The following is a 17,500-nucleotide window of genomic DNA, read 5'->3' on the forward strand; positions in this document are numbered from 1 at the left end:
CTTTTTAATTTGACAACGTACTGTATACTATATACTTTTAACCTGTCTTCCGATTATACTTACTACCAAAACAGCAGTTTATATCCATGTTTTAAAATGTTTATGCTGTATGATAGCTTTTCTTTTCTTTTCTGTAGATGTTTCACTTTATTATTACTTCACTGAGGTTTTAAGCAGCGTTGAATTGTCCTTACTACTTTATCATGAATGTGTTTTCAGCTGTGAGTTTGCATGCAAGTACATTATCTCCTGGTGAGAATTATCTGATAAAAGAATTTATTTTGTATGCTTTCTGTTGTATCTGCTGCCTCCCTATGTTTTATTACTACAGGCATTACAGTTCTTAAGCTATCCTGCACATCTAAAAATGCAGCAACATAGTTGCAGAGGGGTCGTTATCTTACTTCCATGTTTCTTTGCTTTAAGGATGGCTGCTTATAGCAGTTAAAACTATGTTAAAAGGCATCGGGCTTGGGATACTTCTTTTATACCAAAGCAATGATAAGAAGCATTTAGTCACACTCTTCTATTGTCTTTTTATTAAAGCTCTCAGCTTGCTCTTTATGTCCTCCATAGTAACAGGCTAATAAATTCTCGCTAAAATCTTAGCTTTTGTTTTATCCATTTGTAAATAACCATCCCAGGTATAACCAAGTGTGTTGCAAGTGTTAGGACTTGAAACTAATAATTATCTCAGTATCTGTTTTCTTTCTTTCATGACCTTTTGATAATGTCATTTCTTAGCTTAAAGTAATACAATTAAATATGGATGTTTTTTTTTTTGTTTACTTTGTTTCCCAATTACTCTAGCTATGTTTTATAGCTGTACTCTATGTATCATCTTCTCAGCTATGTTGAAAGTGAAATGGCTTACCTAAAGGTCTACCACTTCAACATTATTCCCATCATTATTTTGACCAAAAGATGAGGGGAATACCACTTCTCACAAATACAGGTATAGGTGTTTCTTCTTCATCTAGTATATGAAATGCAAAGGCAACTCATGAAAACAAAGTTTCCAGCAGAGGTGTTTGCACTCTCCTTTTTCCTTCTTCAGTAATTTTGTTACGCATTTTACTTAAAGAGCTTTGCTCTGTTTCAGGCTTGTTTTTTTGCTTTGGTATAGCACGGAGATGTTTTGGGGCTCTGTTCATGCTCCGCTTTCACTTTACCTTTTCTTCAGTGAGATTGTTTTACTTTTCCTCAGTTTTATACTCACTTCTCCTTGTATATTCTTAATTATATTTCTTTCCCTGTCAGTTTCCACACTGACTTTTCTTATTTTGATACCTTGAGTTGTTTGGGAAGAGTCTCCTTCTCTACCAGTTACCATATTGACTTCTTTTATTATTTTTTCAGCCAGAGGCTTATGATAACATTTTGCATTAGTTTTATTTAACCCTTCCTCCCAGTGCAAAATATTAGTTCATTCTGTGTCTTCTAGTTCTACTCCCCTTTCTATTGTGGTGCTGCGATTTTTTCTCAATATATCTAGTTGAACGTTTAACCCCTCCCCCATAACTTCCATGAATTTTTCAGCTGGAGACATTTTTAACCAGTTATCAGATAATGTGTTAATGTGATTAAATGGGAGTTAGGGCAACACTGTATTTCTTCCTGTGCTATAGGATATTCCCACTTTTCATTATGTACACACAACAGTTTTCAGTTTACTAGTTGTTGTATGTTTGCAAACATATTGTGAATAAACTAATGTAATTACGTTTCCTGAATTCAGCAATTGGTGCATTTCTGTTCTCTCTACCACAACACTAAATTTGAACACTTGTTAACAGCATGGTGTTAGAAGTTAGATTCAGCACTTCTAGTAGATTCATATTCCATAGGCATGTTTTAGCTACAACTTGTTTGAAAGCATTAGCATTTTTACAAGCATAGTGTTACGTTGCAGAAAACTAAGCAAATGCCAGTGGAGGCTGGGGCTAATTTCTTACTCAGAAATCTTATCTTCAACCTAATGAATGGCAGATATTGCTCTTTTCTTTAAAAAAAGCTTTTTATTAGACATTGTACTTACAATTTAAAAAGCCAAGAGAATGTCCATATTTCCATTACATTAGCTGCAACAGAGACAGCATTTAGCAAAGGTGCTCCTAGCATGTAAAATATTTTGCCAAGCAATTTTAAAAATAGTAATACTCTTCTAGTACTTTGTAAACTGATTAAACTACATATTACAGATAGTTACAAGTATTGCCAAACTAGAGGGCCTGGTTAAGCAACATCTGCAAAATATGACATTTTTTATAGAGATTCCTTTAAATGACCAGATGTTGGTCTCAGGAGCTCATTCCATGATAGTCAATATAGTTTTGAAAATCTTTAAACCATTAATTTTACTAGGGGAATATATTGAGAGATAATTATCACCATAGTTAACATCATCATCATTAGCATCATCATCATCTTCCTCATCATCACCATGATTCATTTTCTTTTTACTGTATTTCTCAATGAATATTTTTCTTATTTTTTAAACTTACTAAAGAGTTATTTATCATAAAAGGGCTAATCACACTGTATGCATTGGATTCACCACTGTGTACATGTATCATTTGTTTCTCTTCCTGTATATATATATATATATATATATATATATATATATATATATATTAATGTAGTTAATAGTGCAATTACACTCTTTTAGATGTATTTGTATTTCTTGGTGGGAAATAATTAAAATTACAACACTTTCCAGGCTGCTTCACAAAAATCACAATTTGTACATTTTTTGTTCTGGACATTGCAAGCTACCAATGTAGTATTTAACAATATGGAAGGAAATAAACTGGTCTCTAAAAAGCTTTTATAGAAATTGTAAAATGCTTACTTACATTCTGCTGCAGACAAAATGCTTAAAATGTTAGATAATACAATAAAGTCTGCTCCTTTAAACAGTTTTAGCAAGTACAGTCTATAAGACTTTCTCTTTAGAGGATTTTAAAGGAAATCATTATTTATAGTCATTTAATTAGCTTTATTTTCCACATGTTTACATTTAGTCTACTCAACAGCTCTCCTCCCCATTCAACTCTCAGGCATATGATCCATTTTCTTCTAAGAAAGGCCGCTTGCTGGTTCTACCTTCAGACCTAACTTGAATTGAGACACCTTGATATAATACTTCCTGAACCCAGAACTCAGAATTCAGGAATTAAACATCTACCTGCTTGTTTTTCTATTATTCTTCTCAAAAGGCACATGTTTTTTTAACAGTGATAAAACAAATGAGGTTTGCCTGTAAAGCAGTTTGTCCAGGAATATCTTCAGAAGAGGGTTAGATAATATGGGGGGGGGGTGAAAGGGTTAAATGGAAAGAGGGATGATTGGGAGGAAATGAGGTATGGTGGGGAGGGGCTTAAGGGGTTTAGGCAAGTGTAAGGAATCACATTTTGGCTTGAACTTGCTACAGTGCAGGCTTACATCCATGATGACCGGTTGGTAGTAAGGGATCAGGTAGGCCTTAGATTAATATTTATGTGCAGGGAAGAGTTTGATAATTGTAATTTATTTCTTCTGTTTCCTAGTGGGTTAGGATTAAAGGAGGAGGGTGGTTGAGTATTTTGGGGTGGAGTGGGTGATTTGGTAGTGGTAAAATGAAAGAGAAAGGTTTCACATTTTGACCCACTTAAATAACTGATCTGCTAAATTTTGTACTGTTAACTTGCTTTAAGGTACTACCTAAAGGTGGGAAGACAAAGCAATGTGCAGGGTAACATACAGTATAAGAAGTGACAGTGCTTTTCAAACAAAAGCAGTCTTTTCATCCGCCTTCACTTTGTGCATAGTATCTGCCTTGTGCTCTTTTCAAACTGTACTTGTGAGTTTAGTGATGTTTTCTAGTTAGCAAGAATGATGATTTTTAGTTAAATTAGTCAGTTGGTTAAGGTCAGCAATGCGGTCAAATAAAGGCAAAGGTTAGGAATAGTGTACATTGCCATGGCAGCCATGGCTACATCTTAGTATCAGTTGTTATACTTATCACCAGATCAGTTTCTTGAAACTTTGTATTTAATTAACATGTACTCCTTACCTGAGAAAAGCCATCACTGTCTTTTCTGAGGTGAGGAGGAAGTAACTGTTTGGCATTCAAGCTGCTGAGTGACTTCTTCTAGCTCATGTCTTGTGTTTCCCAGCATGAAAGCGGCAAAATCATTTTGTTACTTGTGTTGTGTTTGTGGCTGTCATCCTTGTTTGTTGCGGCTTGATCCTTGTTGTCTGGCCCCTTACATGGCAGGGTGGTTGTTGGTGGTGGGGGGATCACGTGGCATTTTCTGGTGTTGCGTACTTCATTCTAGGCCATGGGTTGTTTTCGCGGATTGAGAGATATTGTGTTTGGATGCCCCTGTGCATGCATGGGATGAAGGAAGGGAATGGCATGTGAATGCTTCCGTTGACCCGTAACAAACTTTGTTTAGTGATGTAATGTTGCCTATTCAGTCAAAGTCTGAGGGTGAGGAATGAGAGCTTGGTGGGCCGAATAGTTAACTTATTGGAGAGGACCCTGGTTTCATTAGTGAAAGCGGAGCGTCGGCCATTGTATCTCCTCGTTCTGTCTCTTAGCAACATTCCTACAACCTGATGTTGCAGTATGGACTTTCCTTAGTCTGGGTGTTTGTGAGCTTTTCATCCTGTGAAAGTATAAAAGATTTAGTAGGCAGTGTCATTAATTACATAGAATATGAGGCTTCTTTTTCTATATGAGGCTGAGAATAAGGATAGGGCTTCCCGACTTTATTTACAGTTAATGTCCCTTAAAAAAAAAATCTGATTTTTGCCTGAAACCTTTCAGGCCACTCTAATTACAAATGTTTGTCTGTTTAAGGCTGAGTACAAGAGATGCTAACATGTTTTGTCCTGGATGAGATACACCTACAAATCATTGGGCTAGACAGGAATTTTGACATACTGTTGCTACATGACGATAACACATAAGAGAGTTGTTTACCAGGCCTATATCCCTGACTACCATGTCAGTCTGGAGTAAGGTACAGGTGATACTGCAAATTGTGAAGGAAAAAAAAAGTATTCCTCAAAGGTGACAATGCTGCTCTTTTTGTATTTAATTTGAGCCATTTCTTTGTACACCATAGGTTTGTAAGTATTAGTTCTTGCTATAATGATTTTGTATTGGGGGGTGGGAATCAGAAAATGATGCTAAGGCAGGAGATTAAGTATGGAGATCATTAAGACATATACCAAAAATGAGGTGCAGTCACTTTCTTACTTCCTGTACTGCCACCTGTCACGTAACTTTGTTGGCTGTATCCCTCAGTGTGTCTGTAATCTGTTTTACCATGTAAGATGGATTACAAATAGGCAGTGGGATATAACACACCATACTAATTTTTGGTGTACAAAATTTTCCTACCTTTCTTACTTTTAGTGGTGAATTGGCTATGGGGACAAGATTGATGTATCACAGCTAAAACATGAACTTCCCCTGACAGTCTCCTTATCACAAAAATACCCTCCTTTGTACAACTAGAATGGCAGATTTACTGGCTTCACCCCTTGTTATTAACTCTATTGTGTAGTCTTTAAAAGAGAAATGGGTGTTATTTGGTTCCCTTAGCGAGTTTCACGATCTGTGAGGCATGGTTGCTTTCCGCGCAGGCATTATGGTACTTGAACTGTTCTCGACTTGCATACCTCTCAGCTGTACAGATTTTCGCAGAATATTCAAATTTTCTCTCATATTTGGGCCCATTTATAATAAAATGTTGCTTTTCTGGCAAATTATTGAGGGTTGAGGTCAGAGAATAATGACACACATTTGAGTTTTAGACTTCATACCCTTCAGGAAATTCATGCTAATAAGAAACATGTTGTTCTATCAGTTTTCTAAGTTTGTAAGAGTGACATTTAAAAAGTGTCCCGAATTTTGAGCCTTTGTCCCCTCTTTATTGATAGTTTTGTCCAGATTTCTTGTTCTAAGAGGTTGAGAGCTATGTAGTATTGGATGTGGTTTCTTTGTCTTTCTTGGCTTGGGTTGCTCTGTGGCAGTGGCTTTTGTGTTTTCTTCACAGTGCGGAGGTAAGGCTCCATGGCTGTTTCACAGGCTTTCAGGGACGCAAGTCATGGTCGTTCACGGTGCAGGCATGGTGTGGATTAATCATTATGGTAGGAGGGCAGGATGAAGGACTGGGGCCTTACCTCTCAACGGTTAAGAATTTAGTGGAATGTACATATGTTAGTTCAGGATTCCAGTGCAAACTTTTTACTGGGGGGGGGGTCAGGGGTGCATTATATGCTGGATTTCTTTGGTGGTGGGGTTAGGTTACAAGGATAAAACAAATTTCATTGCGACTGAGGTGAATGAAGTCAGAGGTGTACTGCCATATTAGAAGTATATGGGATTAGCATATGTAGGTGCATGCATGCTCAGGTATTATTTATGATAATAAAACAAATACAAGCGAGTTATTGAAATAAAACATCTGTGGTTATGGGACCACTTTGTATTCCTACTGTACTAAGAAGGGCAACAGGTGAAAGAGACAGACTGAAAGAGAGAGAGAGAAAGAGAGAAGGGATCGACATTCACAAGTCAATTCTGTGCCACTTTCCTAAGTAATTCATAATACTATGAGGGCCTGTGATAGCTACATAATAGTCTTGACTTAGTTCTGTGTGTGTGTGTGTGTGTGTGTGTGTGTGTGTGTGTGTGTGTGTGTGTGTGTGTGTGTGTGTGTGTGTCTGTGTGTGTCTGTGTGTGTCTGTGTGTGTCTGTGTGTGTCTGTGTGTGTGTGTGTGTGTGTGTGTGTGTGTGTGCAAATTGTATGAAATGCAGAATAAAACTTCTTAAAAATTCTGGGTTGTACAAAATCTGATATTATATTACAATCTGCAAAAATGTAAATCTGTCTGCTGCAGCCACATAATATTTCGGGTGTTGGAACAATGTACTGAATATTTACAAGTTGCATCCAATTAACATTTCAGATGCCTGGCTTTTAGCAATATTTTATACTGAATGTTGTATCGAGGAAGATGATTTGTAATTCAGTGTTTAACCGAGCGTGCTGTTTATGAAGATTTTGTTTTAGTACCTCTTGGCATGGATTGATAATATGCTATGCTGCTGGAGACGTAGAATGCATTGGCATTGAAGGTTATGTTGCAGTCAGAAGGATCTGCTAGTCTTCGTTTAATATGTCAGTAGTTATTTGCTTGGCATTCTAATGGAAACGCAGTTTGCCTAGGTTTGCAGAATAAAACGTAGAACTATCACTTTTTTCATTTTCAACAATTGCGAAATAAACCTGTGTCTCGGGAAACAAGTCAGTCATTAACAGCTTGAATATTTATAAGTATCATGATTACTTTAGTTTACCAACATACGAAATGACAAATGTTACTCAGTAAGAGAAGTATTTTTCATATTCTGTCATGGGTGAATCCTGGAAGTTAATGCCAGACTTGAGGGTGTGAGAGAGAAAAAGGTGTTTAAATTCTTGTAAAGGCACGGTGATTACTTTTTTTTTTCTTTTCATATTGTGGAGATATGGAATTTGGGTGGGCTTCGGTTGGTGACCTGAAGGAAAGGGATTTGGAAGTGTTGGAGGCTGTTTCCATGGATGTCCCAGTTGCTGGGGAGTGCTCAATGAGGTCACAGACGAGAGACCCCTGAGTGAGCAGCGGTCAGTGCTCTGATGAAATGGCTTCAAAAGGTAATGGATTCTGCTTGTGTGGATGTTTTCATTGCTAGAGTGGTGCATAATGATATTGCAGGTTGGAAGTATGTTTGCGGCATGGTAATGCAGCGCTGGGGATGGACTGGGAAAGCACACAGTGGGAATCAGTTGAATCATTCAATGGCCTGAAGGAAGTGGACTGGCTGTGTGATGGATTCTGGGGGGGGGGGGGGGGGGTCATTGAGATCGCAGGTAATACTTCATTATTAAGGGCTCCTTGCGGCATGTCAGTCTTTGTAGTTTGTGACTAGTGTGGGGATAAGTGAGAATGAGGTGCATGAAGGGCAGAATGAAGCAGGTTTGGGGACTCTTTATGCCGAAGGTGGAGGTTTTCTACAGGTGTGGTAGAGTCATAATTACATGAGGTTGGGTCTCATGTTGCGGGCATGGTAGTGAGCTGCACGCTTGACAAGGTTAAGTAACAACTACATCTTTGTCAGATGTTCAGTTTTGGATGGTTGAGTAGATAGAGACTGTGAAGATGCAAAGACTTTGGCTATGGGCAAAAAGAGGCTTTGTTGTGGGGAGGATTTAGCTGAGGATACTGTAGTTACATGACTGACTAGGTTACCTGGATTCACTGAATATTGATCAGTGGTTTATTGGTCAAGGGTTGAAGTAGGCTGATAGCTGTGAAGTTTGACAGGCTCTATTTATTAAGATAGGCTTCTGTTGCAGGGGTTTGTGTCGGGAGATGGAGGTTCACGGGATTATAGTTTATGTGGCTCTTTATGTGATGGAGGTATTTTAGTCATTCAGAAGGTGGTTTGTTGGTCAGCAAATGCTAGGCAGGTTATTATATTTTCCACTTATATTGCATTGTGTGATTTTGGGAAGGAAATTTCAATTTTGTTGTTGCATATAGGATATGGTACACCAAATGATGTTTGGCTTAGTCCTCCTTTTATGAGTGGTTACGTCTGACAAAATTCAGAATGAGGGAGGAGGAACAGCCTGGTCAGGCTGGTGGGTGGAGAAGAGGGACAGGCCTGCCCTCTTCTGTTTCCCCTCTGGTGTTTGGATGTTTAATTTCAATGAGTTGGGAGAGGAAAGTGAGCAGTTGGAGACTGCTTGATAAATAAGCAAGCGGAGGTAAGGATGTTGCTTATTTGGTTGAAGGTGTAATTCAATAAATGGTATATGAAGTGAGTTGTTGGACGCTGCTTCATAAGTAAAGTAAGTGAGTGGCGGTATGGACGTCTCTTACTGGGTCAGGATGAGTAAGATCATGTTATGTTGTCCTGACTTAATTGGTTGGATGTGTAATTCATTAAATGAGATATGAAGTGAGTTGTTGGATGCTGCCTCTTAAATAAAGTAAGTGAGTGGAGGTATGGACGTCGCGTACTGGGTCAGGATGAATAATTTCACCCTGTTCTGATTAACATTTCATGGATGTTTATGCTGTGATTAAAATCAACAATACTATGTTCATTTGTAATTAATAAATATTGGCTATCAAAGTTATGTTATGGAAGTTTAATAAAGGTCGTCAAATGTCATTCGGTGTGATGTGTTTATTAAAGTGGACTGGGACAACTGGAATTGAGATCTTTAGAAAAAGGATAGGAGCAAACTACATAGGAAAAAATGGGAATTGTGTGAACAATACATGAAGCATAATGTTTGCAATTGGGAGTGTGTCAGTGTGGTTTGTTTTCATTTTCGTAAATGCATGATTGACTACCTAGTAAGTGATGATTAATAAAGATGTTTCTTGTTTAAAAAAAGGCAGGAATTGAATAATTTATGCAATATTGCTTAGGTTATATAATATATAGCAATATATGTGAAGTATAATGGTTGTTATGTTAATATAGGTTGATTACTTTTATATGAATGTAAATGTGCCAGTGTCACAAGTGATAATTCAATAAAGGTGTTTGAAAAAAAAAAAGCACATGTTCTTTGTTGAGAGTTACCTGTCTGGTCTGTTTAGGCCTTAGAGTTGTAACAATTTCTATACTCAGGCGCATCAACAGCCCCTACTATGTCATAATTCTGTATACATTTAACATCAAAATTACTCTGCTTCTTGCACATTTGCTAAGCACTTTTCCTATTTTTCTATTGAAACGTCATTTTCTGGGATAGCTACACAGTTTATTTACTGTCACTTTTTATGTGTCATAGTTTCATGTATTCATAGATTAGTACGAGACAGGAAGTTTGAACTAACATATATAACCAAACCATGAAGTATTAGCAATGTGTAGGAATTTGCACATCAGTAAAAAGGGAAAGACTTTAATCTGTCCTTATACGTAAGGGAGCATAGCTGTTTGATTGCCTTAATAGGAAGCATTGATATCTGTCATACTGGGATGTGTGATATTTCTGTTCTATACAAGTTGGAGTGGTATATTCAATGATCAGCTAATAAGGAAGGAATGTACAGGACTAAGTCCTCTCTAGATTTTGAGGATATACTGCAGATAATGAACTGGACAATAAAAAAAAATTACTTACTATAATTGATTCCTGATACTGAAAGAACAGTTCATCATTAATTTTGGTGACTTTAATATTAAGTAGAGTTCTATTTTTGTAGTAATCAGTGAAAAAATCAAGAAAAATAAAACACTACAAACTCATATTAACACTAGATCACTGGAAAAAATGTCAAACTTGTAATTGTCAAAACAATTGTTTGGGAAGAAAGCATTAACGTTATTAAAAATGTTGACATTTTCCAGCTTTATAGTGTTAATTTGAATTGGTGCTAAAGACTTATTTCTCAAATGAAAGTATGCTGTATTTTTTGCATTATGTTTAAGTCCAAAACTCCAGGTGGGGATGCATTTTATCTATCTATCTATCTATCTATCTATCTATCTATCTATCTATCTATCTATCTATATATCTAACTCTTATTGTTGATAATAGGAGTCTGTGGCAGAATTTGGAAACTCGACTAACTTGGATAATTCCAATCTTGGATATCTGTTTTCACATCGGAGAAGTAGATGCCAGGGGGAATGGGACATGGCACAGAGCTGTGAGAGACTCCACCGGTAAAATCTATTAGATAAGATGGTAATACTAATCCTTATCCAATGAATATGATCACATAAATATATTAACCTATTATGTAATGTAGAGGGTATGATTGAATATGCTTATTGTCAATGACTGCATGGGGAAGCATATTGATTGCCTTGGCGAGGTCAATATAAGCAGCATGGAAAGAATGGTTCCCATTATGGCATTAGTCACACCTTTAGTCAAGTCATCTAAACTAATTAGAGAACACTGTACTAACTTGGAACAGGTGTTTCTAGGTTAACATTTTTGTTGCTAATTAAATTGACTAAGACCTGTTCCATGATTTCACAGATAACACCAGTAAGGCTAATGAGATGATAATTTCCGGGGACATTTCATCACTATGCTTATATACAGGTATCACAACCACTATTCCCTGAAACATAGGCACATATGCTTTACAGATGCTGATACTAAACACTTTAAGGAGGAGTTCAGCAAAAATATGCTTTGTGCTAACCACAAGGCAGCCTGGAATCCTGTCCAGGCTCATGGAAATTTTATTTTTACTTTTGGTAAAAGCTTCCTGGTTCTGGTCCAAATATATAATGAGGCAGGCAGTATTAAAGCATTCAAGGGACAGGGTATTAGGGTGTGAGGGAGGGGAAAATATGAGACAGACTTATCAACAAAGATATTTTTCTATGGCTTCAATGTTAGAATAGTCAATGTTTTTCACTACAAGTTAAGTGCAGTATTGGCCACTGCTGTTAAAATATATCATATAGTTGGAAAGAAAAAAAAAACTTGTGATTATCTTTCAAAGACTTAGCCGCATTCAGTTCATATTCAACTTTGCTCTTCATAATTATAATTCAAGTTCTAATTATACTCCTACACCTGACTGATGTTGTAAACATTTCTATAGAAGTCATATCATTTTGTCTTCCTTTTGTAAAGTTTCTATATCTTAGAGCTCCACCATAAGGGTTTAACTCTAAATTTCTCAATATACTTATGCCTAATAGGTACTGACCTATTAATACTTCAGCTGAGATAAAGTAAAACTATGAGACAAAGCACTTTTGAAATTCTTATGCTCATGAAAGAGGCATATAAGGCTGGCATTGGGCCAGGCCTTGAATCTAGTTGAATCTGTGGTCAAATTGATACTAATACCGAGAAAAAAATTGACAGCGTACTGGTCAGATTTGTTCAACAAGGATATAACCTTAGTATTTGTTCAGGCAAAGGTAGCATTCATAAGTATGAGGTCAGATATATTTTTCACTTTCATGGGAATAGGGACAATTTGATATATGGAGTTAATATTAATAAAATCTAAGAAATATTGGGCATGATTTTGCTAGTTGTGAAGGACTCTCAAATGATGCAAAAATAATTGAAAACATGAGAATTAATATACTGGATTGTTTAGGTATGGAATATAATGTGAAAAGGTTGCGTAATGTGTCAGTTGGGTGCCGTCGTAGGGGATCTATCGTTATCAGTGATGTGGTAACTGACTTCATTAAATGTGATAACGATGCTAAGGAACTCATATTCAGAATGTTGAATTATGCTTTTATTCTTGCTTTTTTTCTTACCTTCATCTGTTCATCAGCTGCCATTCGCAATTACATAGCAAATTCACTCACCTGTGGTTGTCAGGACAGAGAGTCAGGTTATTCCAAGAGAGACTGTCAGTTGCAGGTAAATTTATTATTAAAGTCCTAACCCCCCTCCCCCCGTACTGGTTCCAGGCTCACTGCTGTAATACAAATCCTTTTTGATGATGTGCCTATCTAGGGGTCCTACCCTCCAGGATTTTGCATTATGACACTAGGAGGCTACACCCCAGATTGCTGCCACACATTCCCTCCTCCGCTCCTCATCCCTTGCTCCCTCCTCAGATGTCTGGGTTGTAGCCAGGGCTTTATTCTTCTATCCCTCACAGCTAAATGAAGGGTGAGAGGTTGGCATAATGGTTAAAGTGTTTACCTCCAAGACACAAGTCTCAAGGTTTGAGTCTCACATGGGGTAATTGGCTAGGTTTAAAATGACCCACAAGGGCAGTTAGCCTAGTAATAATCTGTTAACCTAAACCTATGAACAAAATCTCAAAACATGATAGTTAACATTTGACCAGATAAAACAGGTATTCCCCCAGCACCCCAGATGGTTTAAAAGAGAGATAGCTGCCGACAAGCTGTTATAAAAGGAATGTTATTAGAACATTAAAGACACATTTCTGTAACAATACATACATGAATGTAATCAAAAATAAGAGAGGCCTCCTCATTCTTCTATTGAGCAGAACCTCCTTAATATAGGCCAGTTTAGAATGCCTAACAAATTAAGTTTTCCTAAAACAAAGTATTACTGGGGCAGAAGAGGCCTTAGCCAGAACATAGAAGCCCTGAAGTGCAGGCTACCCTTTCAATCGTAGTCTTCATTGCTAACACACACATTGGATTCCCCTGTAATGGTAACAGCTAATAAGACAGCTGCTGAAATCAATTATTTTTGTTTATAATTGTAACAACATTCTTGGACAAAGCAAGATACTGCATAAGACAAAAAGAAAAATCTGTGGTGCCCCTTGATGTCTCAGAAAACCCGGTATGCAATCTATACTGGATCAAAAATAAATCAAGAAGAAACTTCGCTGTGCAGAGGGTGTGAAGTTCATTCCTTGAAATATGTTATGCACCTAGTTCAGTAAAAAAAAATTGAACTGTAAAATATGTACTATAAAATAATAAAATAGAAAATAGTTCACAGTTGAGTTAAAAATAGAATAACCTTTATTGACACATACAAACTATAATGGCTTGTTTCTGTGTTTCAATAAAGGATATTCCATTTTAACTCAACTGTGGACTACCTACTATTTTCTATTTTATTATTCTGTAGTACATATTTTACAGTTTGATTTTTATTAGTGAACTAGGTGCATAACAAATTTCAAGGAATGAACTTCACACCCTCTGCACTGCAAAGATACTGCTGAACACAAACGCCTTATTTGCATCTGACACATACATATACAGGTGAGTTGTATTTCTTGTGACTAGAGCATCTAATGCCATACAACCCAATGCAGTCAAATGAGAGAGACTACTAATTGATGTAAAGGTCCCTATGGAATGCGGTGACCTCTTGAAACTTGGGAGCAGAGACACTGCTGACCCTAAACCTATACCTACACAGCAAAATGAGTGGAGTATTAGTGTGGCTAATGATGGTGCTTTCTATTACTAGTACACTTCTTTGTCTGGCTACAGCATCAGGAGCCATTATAAAGGTAGGCATAGTGCCAAGGTGACTCACCTTAGTTGTAGGTGAATGTGCGAGCAAAAATGTGTTAGAGTAAGCACTGCTGTGTTGCAGAGGTTTGATCAAACTAGGTCTTGGCAGCTTCGGCAATGAATTTTTAACAATCTTTGTAAAATAAGACTGTTGTTAGGTGAACGTGAGGTAGAGGTAAGTTACTTTATGGTGTAATTAGATGCCAAATTTAGCAAGTATTTATCAGTATCAGTAAATGATAAAAATAAACAATTGTCAGCAAACATGACGTGATTCCATCACTACCTTTGTAAAGGTAGTACGCTTGCAACAGAGAAAGACAGATCAAATGGCAAATCCATGTTAGCTAGACCAGCACATGATCAGATATTAGTGATTACCTAACTTGTGAATTACAACTGTCCTAGATAGAGGAACCAGATCAAGTGATTCAGAACTTATTTAGGACATCAGCATAAGTATTTTCTGCCATTTTATCAGGACTGCGTTATTCCTTCACTGTAGTTTGCCATGGTCTTCATATGGGCAGTCATGTACAGTGATCTATTCATATGCTTCATGTGTCAAGTTGTACTGCAGAGGTTACCAACTGTTGGACAGACAATGTCCAGCATCTCTTGTAGCTGATTGTAACTGAACCAGTCTGCTTGGCTTTCCTCTATATTTTAATTCAGCATTTCTTCTGTAACGTCACTTTGACCCAATTTGCTTATGAAAAGCTTTTGGCACTGTCTAATTCTACATCAACTCATAGACTCTAAATTGTACCTTAATCTCTTCTTTTGAATTCTGGATCTGTTGGACCTAAGTATTCCATAACATTTAATGAGCCAATATGTATTATCTCATGTGTTAAGCATGTCCTCTGTTTCAATTGCTTCATTTTCCCTTAGATTCAGTCTTATCTCTGACTTTTCTTTAACATGTCAAATTGTTGCTTGCGTTGTGAAAAGGTAGCTTCCTAAGATTCAGCAGAGCATGTGCCCATAATCAGCACTAACTTTATTAAGAGCAAATGTGCTTGAATCGTGGGTCAACTGTAAAGTAGAAATCACAACGTTGTATATAAATTACTGAAACATAAAGGTTTAGCTGAGTTCCATTGAATCACTCTAGAATGAGTTACTCTGCTACATCATTTGTTTTTGAAAAATGTATCTGCAAAACTTTATCAGCATAAAAAGTGATAAAAAACAAATAAAAAATGCCCCTATACCCTTTTGTTTCTATATAATTATTTCACTTCTTACAACAGTAAACTATAGTGAAAACTGACACTATTGCACTTTTGTAACCAAATGAAGTCACACTAAAGCCAGTTGCATAAACCACCCATCTTAGTATGTAAAATAAACCAACTTAAATGCAATTATGTAACTTGCCACCCACACAAGGTTATTTATTGATTTATTTATTTATTTACATTTGCTTGCCATGATAGCACACTGATCACACAAGGCTCAACCTGAATTATATCATAATGTAACAAAACAATGTACAGTGTACAAATAACAGTTGTTTATATTTATGAGTAAAAATAGAAAATCCGATGAACAATATATGCACAGAAGACCTAACAAAGTCAATATATGTACTTTTGCATAAGTGAAATAGAAAGGCGAGAGTATATTTAAAGAAGGAGGAACAGAAGTGCTGGAGATGCAGATAGTAGTAACTAGATTAGAAACGCTAATAGGGACCAGTAAGTTGAAAGAGAGGACTAGATGATGCATAGTTGATTTAGAGCATTAATGGCATGGTCAGCTGAGTCATAGTTTGGGATGAATGAGTTAATCAGGTGGCTGAAGTATGTGGGAGGTAAAGGTAGAATGCATTTGGAGATATGGGTCTATGTGACATTCCTTTAGATGGACAGTTGTATTCAGTGCTTTAGTAAGTATTGTTTGAACTTTGGCCAGAACAAGGAGTAGTTTGTATGATCCTTTATTCATAGTGAACATTACTCTTTTTTGAATCTAGTTAATATACACTATGTATATAAACCTGGTCATTCTGCAAAGACCTGCCACTCCAGCCATGTACTGCAATACAAAATGCATTAGTTTTCATTAGTGTTATGTTTTTCATATATATTCATAAGCTCTGATCCTAATTTTCCTGAATATTCTACATTTATCCTTGCTTCATTCCGTATTGGAAGATGGTATACTGCACAGATAAGCTGATGCAAGTGTTCTGCAGCCTTTGGAAAGATAACAGCCACGGGCATTCTGTATTTTTCATCTTTACTGTGTCTGTATTCAGACAATACTGAATCAAACTTGTTATGCAAAAAGAGATTGCAGGGCTTAGCTCCTGTATTTTAAATACTGCAGACAAAAGGAGCAATGATACAAATATATAGAGACAAATAATATTTTAAGAATACTTTATAAACAAAATAATTTATCTTTATGAGCATCTGATTTCTAAAGACAGTTGTCACTATTTTTAAGCTACAGTTTTTGTACACAGAATCAATGTAATGAAGTTCTTTTTTTTTTTTTTTTTTCATTTTGAATGTCATGCAGGGCACCAGTGTCTCTGGTTGTTGTACAGAATGTTATCTTTCTCATTATTTGATAAAACATCAGAGTCACCGTAAAGGAATAATTAGATTCAGTACCTTCAGAAAGACAAGAGCAGAGATTCTTTCTGATTAATCCCCCCTTTCATTTACTGGAACCTTAGTGGATGACTAATGCAAGGGATGAGTTTTCTGAATGAAACTCATGTACGCCTCTGAATAGTGATGACCCGGATTCTACTGATTTGTGCAGAGATACAGCAAAGGTTAATGTTATAAACAGTCTGAATGGATTTGATATAATGACAGCAGTACTGGCATTTGTTTTAATTTAATTGTGCAGTTTTTATGTTTTCTCTATGTAACTGTTGTTTGCTTCATTTCTGATTTGATGTAATAACAGTAGACATGTCACTGTTTAAAATGTACAAATTTAATACAACTTACAATGAGGCACAATTTTTCTTTTTGTTCTGTTCTCTGTATAACTGTAGTTTGCTTCATTCTTTACGTTTCTTCAACATTTCTCATCGCTTACTCAATTGTTAATATCCTGCTTGTACTGCTAAACACATTTATTTTGGAGTTCTTTTCCTGGTCAGCAGTCTCAAATTAAGTTTGGCACTTCTGAGATTAACTTTCCATTTCTACTTTTAGTAACTTTTATAGTACAATTCCTGCCTTTCATTTTTGATGTCTGAAGCTTTACAGTTATTCATTGCTCCTGTTTTCTCACTTTTATGTTAATCTAAGACATTATCATTTAGCCAAGATCTAACTGTTTCTTATTTTTCTTCTTTCTTTACAATAATTTCTAATACAAATTCAGTATTGTAGAGCATTTTATAATGATTTGAATATTAACATTTTTATATACTGGCCTCTTTTTTCTGTGTGTAGGCATAAACTTTACACCTGGGGACATTTTAAAACATTTTGGAACCTATCTGTACCGTTT

General features: G+C 36.4%; 1 protein-coding gene across 10 annotated transcripts in view; it reads left to right on the plus strand.

Moving 5' to 3' along the window:
• LOC122797235 (pituitary adenylate cyclase-activating polypeptide type I receptor-like) overlaps nt 1-17,500 on the plus strand; it is a 1,630,218-nt gene that overhangs the window by 465,926 nt on the left and 1,146,792 nt on the right. For all 10 annotated transcript variants that reach the window (XM_044066074.1, XM_044066073.1, XM_044066075.1 and 7 more), the window contains one exon: nt 17,443-17,500. This exon is cut by the window's right edge and continues 108 nt beyond it. The gene's annotated coding sequence lies outside the window, so the exon portion shown is untranslated. The remainder of the gene's footprint in view (nt 1-17,442) is intronic.

This window comes from Protopterus annectens, chromosome 3.part0 (genome assembly GCF_019279795.1).
Source record: "Protopterus annectens isolate FY-2018-M chromosome 3.part0, PAN1.0, whole genome shotgun sequence".
Classification (NCBI taxonomy): Eukaryota; Metazoa; Chordata; order Ceratodontiformes; family Protopteridae; genus Protopterus; species Protopterus annectens.